Source organism: Cervus canadensis, chromosome 23 (genome assembly GCF_019320065.1).
Source record: "Cervus canadensis isolate Bull #8, Minnesota chromosome 23, ASM1932006v1, whole genome shotgun sequence".
NCBI lineage: Eukaryota > Metazoa > Chordata > Mammalia > Artiodactyla > Cervidae > Cervus > Cervus canadensis.
Window position 1 is genome coordinate 26,588,009 of NC_057408.1, and position 12,252 is coordinate 26,600,260.

Genomic DNA, 12,252 nt, shown 5'->3' on the forward strand with positions numbered 1-12,252 from the left:
TGCTGAAGCTGAAACTCCAATACTTTGGCCACCTGATGCGGAGAGCTGACTCATTTGCAAAGATCCTGAAGCTGGGAAAGACTGAGGGCGGTCGGAGAAGGGGACGATGGAGGATGAGATGGTTGGATGGCATCATCGACACAGTGGGCATAGGTTTGGGTGGACTCCAGGAGTTGGTGACGGACAGGGAGGCCTGGCGTGCTGGGTGTCATGGGGTCGCAAAGAGTCAGACACAACTGAGCGACTGAACTGAACTGAATTTAGGAAGACAATTGTCAGTATTACTGACGTGGGATTGACTTATTTTAATGATTTCCAGCATAAAGTCAAAAATATGTTGGAATCATTGAGCGCAGTGTCCTAAAAATCATTGGTGAACCAACTGATGTTGCTAGTATTTAGCAAGTTTAGTTTGGGTAAGAATGTTGAAAGATAGGAGAACTATGTTTGACCCTTAAAGTGGTGTTTTTGATATATTTTTCTTTATTGTTGAGAGGATTTTTGCATTCACACCTAGAGCTGGGAAAAAACTGCCAAGAAAAAGAGGACTTATAAATTGAATGATTAAAACAATTAGAGCAAAATTACAGGATTAAGAAAGAACATCAAGAAGGGCAGTATGTGGTTCATAACCTCCTTAGAACTGTGTTAAGTACACTCACTACTCCAGTTCTAAGCTTACACTGAGATTGAGCCCCACTATAAACAGATAAACCTGTATATCTCCATAACTGGTACTAAATTTGAAAATTGAATACTGACCTGTGGTACCTAGGCCTTCTCCAGAAAATCCATTACGGTGCTAACAAGCTAAAGTTGAAGACATTATCTAGTGGTTAGCTAGACTCAAATATCTGAGATTTTAGAAGGATGGCAAGACTTGTTCCAGGTTCTATATTGGTAGCCACTTTATTCACTGATAGTTAAAAAAAAAAAAAAAAAAGGCGGTCATATTAATACATTACTGAACAATCAGTACATTAAAATGTCCACAGAAAAAGTGATCATCATTTTTTTAAAGTACTGAATATAAGCAACTTAAGACAATGTAATAAGGAATGAAGCTTTATTAAAATTGACTATGAATTTTTTAATTTGTGTCTTTTTTTTTTTTTTTTAGTGGAGTGCAGTTTATTACACCAGCGGGCCCAAGGCAGAGTCTCCTCTTAGCCAAGGGCCCCGACCAGCATTTGTGAAAATCTTTTATACCCCATGTGTCCAAACCCACTACCCCAATTCCCTTGAGACTTACATAAACAAAGGAAGGGTAAATACAACTACAATAACCCCATCATTCACGTGTTATGTGTTCAAACAGTCAATAATCAATAAGCCCACAGTTACATTCCAAATAGTTAATAACTGATAAGCCTGTGCTTACATTCTGATAGATAGTGTCCGGAGGCAGGGGTGATTAGTGTCTGTTCTTCAAGATTCCCCTGCCCAGAGGGGGGTCTTATCCTTCCATTGTCATTCCCACAGGCGCTAAGCACAGAGTTCAGAGTCCACTGGAGAGGTGGCCGCGCACGATCAGCACAGACAGGCCTGAGATGGAGTCCAGGCCCTATGAATTCCTTCTTCATTCCCCCCTCTTGATGCTCTTAGTTTCCATAACGAGCATCATTTATTGAGATATATTGTACCTTAGCCCTCCTGCCACCCACATGAGAGAATGCTATCAACCTCTGGGTTACAAAATTCACAAGGCATTGTAGGAAGCAGGGCCCACAAAGCAGTATGATCAAGATTACTATAACAACAATTCATTAGACATGGCTTTCACTTGATTTTGCATATCCTCCAAGGCAGCAGATATATCTTCAGACAGGTCAGGGATGTACACACCATTCGCCAAAGTCCCTCCTTGGGCTGCTGTGAGTATGTCTAATGCCATCCTATTTTGAATTACTGCCTTCCTCATCTGAATCTGTTCTTCGTTCAAAGCTTGAGTGGCTTTAGTACTGTCTAAGAGGGCCTGTTTAATGAAATTAGTTAAGGCCTCTACCTTAACCATGATATCCGTTGTCCCTACAGAGGGTATAAACAAGGCAGCAAGATAGTCATACCATTGGAACACAGATCGTGTCCATCTTGCATGCAGATAAGGCAGGTTTACTGGAGGCTGGTGTAGGCTAGGCTTAATACTGCCATGGGCGAAAGCAAATCCTAATGTGCAACGCCCCACCCAGCCAACTGGTAACCATGGCCATAAGTTAAGTCCACAGAGCCACTGGGTCCCATTGGGGGCTACCCAGCGGATTCCAGGATTATATTTCCAGTCGGAACCGGGCCACTGAACAGACTGATTGGGGTGATAGGTAACTTCCAAGATTTGTTTACATTGTTCAGGGGGCAAATAACCCATATATTTTAATTCTTTTGGGTCTAGGGGGTGGTCTCCAAATACAAGTTTCTGTTCTTTTTGTTCCCAGCAAATAGTAGCAGGGGTAATCAACTGTCCTTTCTCAGGAGTCATCCAGAAATATTCATCCCAGACCTGGTAGTATTGCTCAAGGTACCGGGAGGCCTGTCCCCCTTTTGTTAAGGGAGCCCTTTTCCTCTTTAATTTTCATATATGAGGTATAAGCCTTTGTTATCTCCATAAGGCTGGTGTTCATGTTAAATGTAACCCTATGTCCCTGGCCCATTGATGGCTTCTTCTTACACCAGGAGAGCAAAGAAAGGTTATGGTTGGTGAGAGAGAGAAAAGTTCCTTTCTGTTGCTCTAAGAAGGAACACAGTGGTATAAAGTCCCCGTAACGGAGTGGCGATACCCACAAGGGGAGTCCGTCCATTACTGACAGGGGCATGGCCCCACATACCCAACAGTTGGAGGAGTTGTGGAAGTTCGCGTAAGAATGTGCCCACGAGATGAAGACGTTGTCCTGTGCAGGAACACTGGTCAGGTTCAGGATTGCGTTGAAGAGGCCGAGCAGCAGGAGTCGTTTACTCAGCTCCATCCTGTAGAGGGCTAGTCCGGGATCTCCTTCTCTTCTTCCTCTTCAGAATGATCTTGGTTCCCCGTGGGTCGGTGGGGTCCTTCTGGGTGGTCCACTCAGCGTCTTCCGGGTCAGCGTGGTATGCCTTCTTCGCTCTGGTGTGATGGATCAAGGGACAATACCTGCAACTTTAACTGCAGTAGGGGTAGTTAGAATAACATAAGGGCCCTTTCACCAAAGGGCTAGCAAATCATGTTTCTAATCTTTGACCCATGCTTGGTCACCAAGTGTAAACTCATGAATCTGTTCCCCAAGGGGGAACGGCACCCTTTCTTGTACAAACTTAGTTACCCGATTTATTACCTTACCCAGTTCCATCTGCTGTGAAATCCTATCCCCCCTCACCTGAGGCAAATTTGTTGACACCTGTTTTATTATGGGAGGAGGCCTCCCATACACAATTTCATGCGGAGAATAGCCTTGGGACTGTGGGGTCATCCTGAGTCTGAGCAGAGCCATTGGAAGCAAGTCCACTCAGGAGCAGTCAGTCTCTCTGATCCACTTGGAGAGTCCCTTTAAGTGTCCAGTTGGTTCATTCCACCATCTCAGAACTCTGGGCCTATATGCAGTGTGCAGTTTAAAGTTTTGCTTACTTGTTATACTAAATCAGCTACAAAAGCCGGGCCATTGCCTGATCCAATGCTGGTAGGAAATCTAAATCTAGGAACCATTTCCCTAATCAGGCACCGGGATACTTCTGATTCTCTTTCAGTCCAGGTAGGAAAAGCTGTTACCCATCTCAAGAATGCACATACCATGACCAGCAGGTAACGGTAGTGTCGGTGAGGTTTCATTTCAGTCAAGTCCACTCCCAGGTGTTCAAGGGGCAGTGTGCCTTTCAGTTGAATACCCGGAGGTTTTTGTCTGAATATCCAAGAGGCAGCATTAACCTGTGAGCAGTCAGCATGGCCTCGGTGGGTCACTTGGTGTGTTTGGCTTACCAGAGTGTGTGCCAGCTCCTCCGGTACCAATAATTTGCCACTTGTCAATTCCCACCCTCTCTTTTCAGTCTTGATGGCCCCTTCCACTTTGGAATACCTCAGAGCTGTTGTCCCTGTTTTATCAGACGAGTGCCATCAGTATATAGGACCCAATTAGAGTCTGGAACCTTGAGTCCTTCTTTAAAACAAACCCCAGATACCTTACCTCCTCTTTGTAGATCTGCGCCTTCTTCTTCGACACCCGGTAACCTGCTTTCATCAACAGCTGGAGCAGTGCATTTGTCCCTTTCCAGCATTTTTCCTTGGTCTCAGGCAGCCAGCAGCAGGTCATCCCCCTATTGTAGGAGCTGACATCCATACTCTTCCGGATGGAATGAGTCCAGATCAGAAGCCAGGGCTTCCCCAAAGATGGCTGGGAAGTTTTTAAACCCTTGTGGGGGAGCCCAGATGAGCTGTTGTTTGGTGCTCCCCACTGGATCTTCCCATTCAAAGGCAAAGATGGGCTGTGACGCTGGGGCGAGGCGTATGCAGAAGGCATCCTTGAGATCTAGGCAAGTGTAAACTTTAGTCCTCGGTGGGAGGAGGCTAAGCAAGGTATAGGGGTTTGGAACAGTGGGGTGTAAAGTCACAGTAGCCTGGTTGACTAGCCTGAGATCTTGTACAGGCCTACAGTCCTGTCCTCCTTCCCTTTTGACTGGCAGGATTGGCGTATTCCAAGCCGACTGGCACTCTACTAGAATGCCTGTTTGTTTCAATCTATTGATGTGGGGCAATATGCCGGTTCAGGCTCCATCCATAGCGGGTACCGGCGCCCTCTAACCGGGATGGTGCCTGGTTTGAGTTCCATTATCACTGGGGCGTGATGTTTAGCCAGCCTGGGGGGAGGGGTGTTGTCTTCCACCCAGACCTCAGGGAATAATTGAGTTAACTCCCTCATGCTCTTCTGTCCCACCCGGTTCTGCCTTCAGAGGCTCATGCAACCTCCACTCATCTTGGGTTGGTATTGAGAGAGAGGGCAAATAAGTCATAGAGTCCGTCCAGAAGGTGGGCCTCTCCTCAGGGGAGAAAGTCACATGTGCTCCTAGTTTGGAGAGCAAGTCTCTTCCCAACAGGGGTACTGGGCACTCAGGAATGTAGAGGAATTCATGAAGCACTTGGTGCCCCCCCCCCCCATCTGACATTTTCTGGGCTGGCAAAACGATTTAGTCATCTCTCCTCCCCATACCCCAGTTACAGCGGTAGTCTTTTTGGACAGTGGTGCCACAGGTTTTGTACCGACAGTTCTGCTCCTGTATCCACCATGAAGTCAATGTTTTGGTCCCCCACTTTTACGGTTACCATGGGCTCTCAGGGACCTGATATCTCTGAGCCCTGGCAGCCCTAGTTAATTTCCAGGTCAGCAAGCCCCACAACTGCGGGAGCTTCCTCTTCCTTCCTTGCCTTAGGGCATTCATTCTTCCAGTGGCCAAAAGCTCGGCGCCAGGCACACTGGTTTGGCTGTAACGGGCCCAGGGCCTCCCTTGGGACCGGCTGAAGGACTGTCCTGTCCCTGGGGCAGATGAGGTTTTCTGGAGGGCCCGAGGTAGACTTTCCCAGAGCAGCAGCTTGCACTATAAGTCTCTTGTCTGTTCTCTTTCATTCCCTCCAGCTCTCTGGCAGAGCGCGGTCTCTGCTTAATTCCAACGTCTCCCTCCCCCTCTTGTCAGTACTCACCAGGAGAGGCGGGTATAGCTTGGGCGGTTCGGGTGGAGCGGGATCCTGGAAGTGTTGGCCAGAGGCTTCAGTCACCGGGATCGGAGCCTGCCCAAATGGCGGCTCTATGAACTCCGGGAAAGCTGGCGGAGGAGCAGCGGCTGTTGCAGAAACTTCACCTGGCCCTGGATCGGGCATTAAGGAGGCCTCCGGTCCTGGTGAAGCACTGGGAGGCAGGCGCGTCATTATCCAGCATGGGGGAGGGGTCAGGTCATCCCCGTCCAAATCCTGTAGAATTTCCTTTTTTATCATCAGTCAATTTTTGTGCCATTAATATTTTTCCCTTTCCCTTCTGGATACAGAACCTTGTCCAAGTAGGAGGGTCTCAAGCTAACCCTAGCCATGCATGAGTCAATAGATGGATATTGATCCAGGTGTCCTGGCTCTCCTGTGACTACTGTGTAGATTGCTTCCACTATTTTTAAGTTCACGGTGTTCTCTGGTGGCCATCCTGCTCCCATAGGGGGCCATTCGACCTCACAGAGCATGTGGAGGCAGTTAGGCTTCATCTTCACCCCATATTCTCCTCTTAATCCCTTCTTTAAAATTTTCACTCCAATACAGTTGCCTTAGATTCACTTCACCCCATCTTGCTTACCTTCTCGGACCTTCTTCTACATTTCCTTTTCGTTCTGTCTACGAAGTTCTCAGTACCCTATGTACTTCTGATATTTCCACTCAGTGACACTTAAATTGCCATTCTGCCTCCTTCCTAATTGGGGTGAGAAGAGCCTTACCTGCCATATCCCAGAGGGAGAAGGGGGATCAGCGTGTCTTCACCTGCTGGTCAGCACAGCTGAACCAGAACATCACATGGTCCGAGACTGTTTCTCCATTAAAGTCCATTCTGCCTTGGTGGGCTTGATCAGGTGCGGATGAAAACACAGATGGGTTAAATATCTCATGTCCCAGGCCATCTCCGGAAAAGCCAATTCATACTCACTTCTGTTTCCCCCTCCTTCTAGCCTAACAATTCCGGAGGGGGGGGGGGGTCAAGAATTTCACAGCAGACGGGACACCTCCTGGGGGAGGGCAGAATACGAGCATACTAGGACCAGTTTCTTATCCTAAAAATCCCCTGGCGATCGCTTGGTAATAATTTTCCCTGAGACGGCGTGGACACACCTCCTAAATGTCCTTCACAAATTTCCTTCCTAAACCCTAGCATGCTCGTCGACCTGTGTACCAAGCAATCGCCACCTGCCTACTCCAGGCTCCTGTGGGTCCCCGCTCCTTCTGGTCCCTCCCAGGGGGGTGATCAGGCCCCCTCTTCCACCCTGCTGGGTGGGCTCCTCCTCACCTGAGCGCTCAGTTCCCCTGCTGCCGTCCACTACCTGCCAAAGCGAAGAAACCGGACTTTGAAAGGCTGAATTCTTCCAGAGGGGCGAGGCGCCTTCCCCCCTCTAGGAGATTCAAGCCACAAAGCCTTGGGGTGGCCTCAAATGAGACCTGTCTCCTCAAAGTGAAGAGTTTCCCGGCCAATGCACCAAATGTTATAGCCACGCTTTCCGGGAAACAGACTCACTCAGAAGGACAATGCAGATAGTGGAGTGCAGTTTATTACACCGGCGGGCCCAAGGCAGAGTCTCCTCTTAGCCAAGGGCCTAATTTGTGTCTTAATCTTATATACTTAGTGAAGCAAAATAAAATGCATCTGTTAATAATCAAATCCTGAAAAATCTGGCTGAGCAAAGCTGTTATATATAGCTGTGTCATAGCGCTACTAGATGGGCTGTAGGAAAAAGTTAGATTTGTAGAAATATGATTCAGTGTTGTAAATACATGAATTCACCTCTTGACATGACATGCCCTAAAAATTAAAACTGATGGGGAAAAAAGTCTCTCTCCTTGAGTGCAGGTGAGATGACTGAATCTCAGAGAAGGTAAGTCACTTGACTAAGGTAACACAAGTGGCTGGCAGTAGATTAGAACCTTTAAAATACTCAGGAGAAGTTTAGCAGAAAACTTAACATGAGTAAATACCAGGGTCTCAGTTCTTTTGTGTAGTTAATGTAGTAGGCCTCAGGATTTTCTGAAATGGGAAATTATATTGATATCTTTCAATTATTTTCTTTAACTTATCAACAAACTACTGGGATATATTCTCCCAACATTAAGTTGTTCTTTTTTTTTTTTTTTTAATCTAATATGCATCTTTCCATCTTGCTCAGACAAAACCTTCTCTTAGCTTACTTTGGCCCTTTGCGAAAAATTTAATCATCTCCTCCCTTTAATCTTTTAAATCTTGTGTCCAGTCTTTGCTTTGACATCTTCCAAATCTACTCTTTTCTGTGCTCAGTCATGTCCAGCTCTATGGGACCCCGTTGACTGTAGCCCACCAGGTACCTCTGTTCATGAAATTTTCCAGGCAAGAACTGGAGTGGATTGGCATGTCCTTCTCCAGGGGATCTTCATGATCAAGGGATTGAGCCCAGTCTCTAGCATTGCAGGTGGATTCCTAACTGCTGAGCCACTGGGAAGCTTACTCTTTCCTTAGTGAGTAGGAAAGTGAATAAACAGATGTATAGAGATTATTTATTTAAGAATGAGGGATTCCCTGGTGGCTCAGATGGTAAAGCGTCTGCCTACAATGCGGGAGACCCGGGTTCCCCTCCCTGGGTCGGGAAGATCCCCTGGAGAAGGAAATGGCAACCCACTCCAGTATTCTTGCCTGGAGAATCCCATGGACTGAGGAGCCTGGTAGGCTACAGTCCATGGGGTCGCAAAGAGTCAGACACGACTGAGCGACTTCACTTTCACTATTTAAGAATGAAGCTTAGGGAAAGCATTCATGAGCTTTAGAGCCAGTGAAGTTGTCAGGTTGAAGGCAATGTCACAAATGAGAAGAAACTGGGTGTTTAAAGAACACACAGACATTTCTTTTAACATTGGCTTTGTTCATTAAAAAATGCATATTTATTGTACTGTTCAGTGAGTTTTGACAAATATGTATATCCACATGTCCACAACCATAATCAAGCTTTGAACAGTTCTATCAACACAAAACTTCTTTTGTTTCAAGTCATTTTGATACCACCTTCAGCCTCAGCAAAAACTGATCTATTTCTATCACCAGAGATTAGATGTCTTTTCTAGAGATAAATATAAAATGAGTAGTGCTAAATATACTGTGTGTCTAACTACTTCTACTCAGCCCAATGTTTTATAAATTCATCTATGTTGTTGCATATATCAATAGTCTGTTGTTCTTTATTGCTGAATAGTATTTTATTGTAGGGAAGTGTTGCATGCCGTTTAACGATTGCTCATCAATGATTTTTGAATTGGTTAGTAGTTTGGGGATACTAGCTAAATTAGCTAGTTTGGAACAGGAAATTCTGAGTTTGTGTAGAAGTGTATTTTTCATTTCTTCTTGGTAAATACCAAGAAGTGGAATTGCTAAGTCATGGTCTGTGTATGTTAAACTTTCAAGAAACAGTGATAAAATGAGTCTGAAATGAATGAAGTTTTGTGTCAGCAAACATAAGAGTTCCAGTTTATTACCTCATTTCTTGCCTTTCTACATTTCAATTGTTCTGGTAGGATGTGGAGTACCACGTCATAGTCTTAATTTGTGCTTCCTTAATCGATGACAGTGAGCAATTTGTCAAGTGCTATAAGTTTTCACATAATCTTCTTTTGGGAAGTTTATACCATTATCTAATCAGCATGACTTTGACAGATGTGAGTAGGGTTTCCTATTTTATGGCTTGTTTTGATCTTAGTAGTGCCTTTTCAGGTGCCAAATTTTGTGACTTTTAAGGAATTTTTCTTAATTTTTCCTGTCCATGCTTTATGTATTCTACCTTAAAAAAAAAAAAAGTTGACTTTCCCTAAATTCTCAAGAATTTTCCACAAACTTAGACTTAAACCACAGTTCCAAGAAACTGATAGATCCTTCCAGGCTAAATAAATAAAACAGCAAGAAGTATAACCAAACTTTTGAAAATTTTAAATAAAATGTTGAAGGAAGCTGCAGAAGGAATAAACATTCTATACTGAGGGATATTGAAAGTGATCATAGCTTTAACTACCAGGGATCAGTGGATAAATGTATTCAAATAATAAAAACAGATAAAGTAAACCCAGGTTTCCATAATGTCTAAAGAGATCTTCTAGAAATGCAGGGAAAATACTTTGTCCCACACACATGCTGGGAGAATTCATTCCATTTGAACTTTGAAAAAATAATATACAAATGCAAAATGTGCCATTTTTTTTTTTCATACTTCAGCTCTTTCTCTTGAGTTTTTGTCTTTCATCTGCTCATGGGAAAATAAGAATGACTTTCTCTCAGATATACAGTCTCAACTTCCATATCACTTACATGGAAACCCTCACTGACCACAGAATAATTTTTCTGTGATCCTCTCTACCACAGCATCCTGATCATTCTCATTACCTCTTATATGTTCAAACCTTGGTAAATTCCTTTCTTCCTCATTAGTTTTTAAACTCCATTTTACCATTTATATATGATATAACCTTGAGCAAGTTGTTTAACCTGCCTGTGACATAGCCTTCATCAAAAAAGTTGAACTTTAATAATATTTCTATTTCTGAGAATTCCTATGAAGGGAATGGGTTAACGGAAATAAAGATTAAATCATTGTCTGGCCCATTTAATAGTTCAATAGCTATTAGATGTTACCATAACTGTTATTAATACTATTAGATAAAATGTTTCATGGGAACAGATACTATTCAAGACTGTACTTATGCTTGATTAGCACAAATATTTGGTTAAGTGAATATACATTAGACAACTTGACTTTAAATGAAAGAAGTATGTATTTGAACGTTACTTTTAGCAATCATATTTTTAAAAACTTATATGTAAAGTTGTAGTGAAACTGCTATTCAAATACGAATGCCAGTTTTGTAAAAGACTATGAACCTTTCAGAAAACATATTGCCATTTGGTCCCAACCTCTTTGAAATAGTATTTTTAATCTGGTAACTGGGGAGAAGTTTAGTATATACAAAGTATATATGTTTATATAGTTTTAAATATTGGATGAGAGAAATATTTATATTAATATCTTTGCAGAGATAAGATTATTTGTCCAATTTATCATACAGAATCTGTATGGTAAATACAATAACAAATAATAATCCACTTACTGTCTGGTCATTGTTTGGTTAATGAAGCTATGAAATATCATATACATGGTAAATAATATAAGAGTTTGAAAGAAACAATATGAACTTCTGGTCACTGGACAATTAAAATTTAACATGGACAAAAGTATCACATTTAAAAGCTATAAACAAATATATCAAAAACACTACACTATTTCAGAGAAGGGTGTCATAATTTTATTCCATTTTAGTATCTTTGCATTTCAGTATAGAAGTGAATAAGCATATTATTTTAATTAAACAACCTGTTAGCAACCTGTAATGTTTTTCAAAACTATACATTGACAACTGATTAATTTTTCATAAATGAATCATACATCAGAAAGATTGGCCTAATTGATTCCTGAATTTGACCCATGTGTTTGCTCTTTGAGTTTATTTGGCAAAAATAAAAATAAGCATTCTGCTTAAAATGGAAGCTGTGTCATGAGGAAAGTTGCCGGCATTTGGTGTATTTTGTCTGCCTTACTCACTGCTTCCTTTGTTTTTGATTGATGGCTATGTCTCAACTTCCATTTTCTTGATTTTCCTTTTTACTGACTCTGTAACTGATTTAGCCTCAGGAGTCTGTTTTGACAGTGAAATTTGCATATTCCCTGACCACTGCTGATTTGAATCCTTGCGCTTCCTTTATAAGGACACTGCAGTTATAAATATAGAATGTATTTATTATAGAACATATGTATTGAAGGCAAGTAAATTAAAATCACAACTAGTCATGTTGAATACTTCTATAAATTTGTTCCAGTTTTTTTTTAAAGAAACACACACTTTTACGTAATCAATAGCTAAATATTCCTATTCAGCATGTTCCACTTATGAAAATGGAATTACTTCCTAATGCCATTAATATCTTAAAACTTTTAATCTTACAGTGTATCTCATCATATGTATATAACATATTAAGATTATTTTTACCTGATATCTTTATACATTGTAATTAGTAAACATCATGGCACAGATGAAAGTTTTTTTAAATGTGTGATTATGCTCATAGAGGCTATTTATAAGGGGATTGCCTGAATATCATTCTATCAAAAGTCCTTGATATCTAGGTCCAAATTCCTCCTTTTCAGAATATATATTCACACTTATTTTTGAAAACATGTTTCCAAATACTAAGTATTAGTTTAAGTACTAGTTTTTGTAAAACTCTTTATGCTATATTGTTTAATCTTCATTTCTTATGAGTAATATGAATACACTAGTGAGAATATGAAAACATCCATTAACCACTGATTTTTTTGGAGTAAATTATTTATGTACTTTTAATTGAAGCTTTTGTAACTTTAATCTTAGTTTCTATAAATGAGTTCTTCTTTAGAATGGCAAACTTTTAAATCTCAAGTTTTATATGAATTTTACCTAGCTCATACATTGCCTCTTAAATTATGCTTGCTGTTTTGTCACAAGAATGT